At 35.9% G+C, this 1866-nt stretch overlaps 1 non-coding gene across 1 annotated transcript; it reads left to right on the top strand.

The window, feature by feature from the left end:
• Positions 1-798: 798 nt before the first annotated feature.
• On the top strand, positions 799-905 carry LOC129406179 (U6 spliceosomal RNA). Its single transcript, XR_008630842.1, has one exon. It is a non-coding gene; the product is annotated as a U6 spliceosomal RNA (small nuclear RNA).
• The last annotated feature ends 961 nt before the right edge of the window (positions 906-1866 follow it).

Consider the following 1866-nt stretch of genomic DNA (forward strand, 5'->3'; position numbering starts at 1 on the left):
TCTGATGACTTCAGGTCAAACAAAGTTGTTTCTTCTTCTTTTTTAATTACATATTATGAATTATTCTAGTGAAAAGTCTTAGAGCCCAAAGACAGAAGAATTTCTAGCAATTAGAAAAAAAAATTTAGAAAAATGTCCTACGTAGGAATAAAAATGATACTGATGTTTGCTTCTCTCTCAATATCAGGGACAAGAAATAGACAACAGATAAACTTGCTTAGGGAAAATCACTGCCAACCTAAAATTACATTCCCAGAGGAAATTATTTCAAGGCACTATGATAAAATAAGGATTTTTTTTAAATATATAACATGCTTGTTTGCCACTGACAGAACAAGGATATTATTTTTCAAACAGAAAGTAATTCAAAATGATACAGACAAACATGTACTGAAGTAAGAAATTAATAAATATGTAAGTTAATCTAGACTTGCCTTCATACTGCCATTAATAAACACTGCTGCTACAGGGATTCCAAGAAAATGGGTTAGAAATAAAAGTTGCAGCCGACCTCCCATAGCCGCCACCATGTTGACTCACCCACAGGCCCCACTCTCCTGATTCCTGACTAAATCTTTGAGGAGATGCACATCACAAAGTGCACGTTCGTGGAAACACCGGTCCCTGTGGCTGAAAACTTCCAGCGCCCTCAGGAAGTGGGTAAGCTGAGTACCACCCCTGGTAGCTGTACTCACAGCCATCCACACCAAGGGCTCAACTCCACAGCTTCACTAACGGCCCAGACTATAGATCCTAAAGTTTCTGGACACCTCATAATTCCTCAATACTGAAATTCCAGTGCTCGCTTCAGCAGCACATATACTAAAATTGGAACGATACAGAGAAGATTAGCATGGCCCCTGCGCAAGGATGATACGCAAATTCGTTAAGCGTTCCATATTTTTACTCTCCAAACAATAACAGTGAGTTTTGTTGAAATATCGTATGCAATCAAAGTGAAAGTAAAGTGAAATTTATTAGTTACACAGGCGGGGGGGGGGGGGGCTTAGGGTGGGGCGCTAGGGGCGTGGGGGGATTAGGGGTGTGAGGGGGCGGGGTGGAGCTATACTGGGATTCTTGGTGGTGGAATATGAGCACTGGTGAAGGGATGGGTATTCGAGCATTGTATAACTGAGATTTAAACCTGAAAACTTTGTAACTTTCCACATGGTGACTCAATAAAAAATTAAAAAAAAATACTGAAATTCCAGTAAAAGCACACCAATTAGATGGGAAAGTAACATAGAAGCCAAATAAACACAACAAATAAAAACAGCAACACTAAAGGCTCATTTAGCAACAAAGAGCTTAATAAATTCTTAGATTACAAACTTAACCCTGTTGTCAGATAAGACAATTTTCACTTAAAATTGATTTTTATACTTTTTGATTTTGATATTGCTGCTTTATTATCTCAGCAGTTTCAACTCTTGAACTGTATCAACAGCTGTGGCTTTGTCTACATTGAAATAAATTTTAAAAATAAACTTTTTAAAAAGAAATAAAATTGCATGTAAAAGGCTATCGTCATTGTTAACAGAAACATTAAATAGTCAACTGTCTTGATTTTTGAAATACTAAAAACTATCTGAATAGTCTAAAATATTCAGAAAAGGCACATAAATCAAAATGCAATTCAAAGTACATCCCTCCAAAAGAAACTGAAAACACCTATCATAATTAGATTTTCATACATACTTCTCTTTAAACATAAATTTCGAGCAGACATAAAAATCAGAACGTTAGAGAACAAACATGATTTGCAAATTTGAACTGACATACAATGAATGTTGTACTGAAAACATAACTATGGCAGAATGAACAGAAAGTATGAAATAAGATAGTAAAACTAAACCAAAATAAGAC

Source organism: Sorex araneus, chromosome 6 (genome assembly GCF_027595985.1).
Source record: "Sorex araneus isolate mSorAra2 chromosome 6, mSorAra2.pri, whole genome shotgun sequence".
In the NCBI taxonomy this organism is placed as follows: Eukaryota; Metazoa; Chordata; class Mammalia; order Eulipotyphla; family Soricidae; genus Sorex; species Sorex araneus.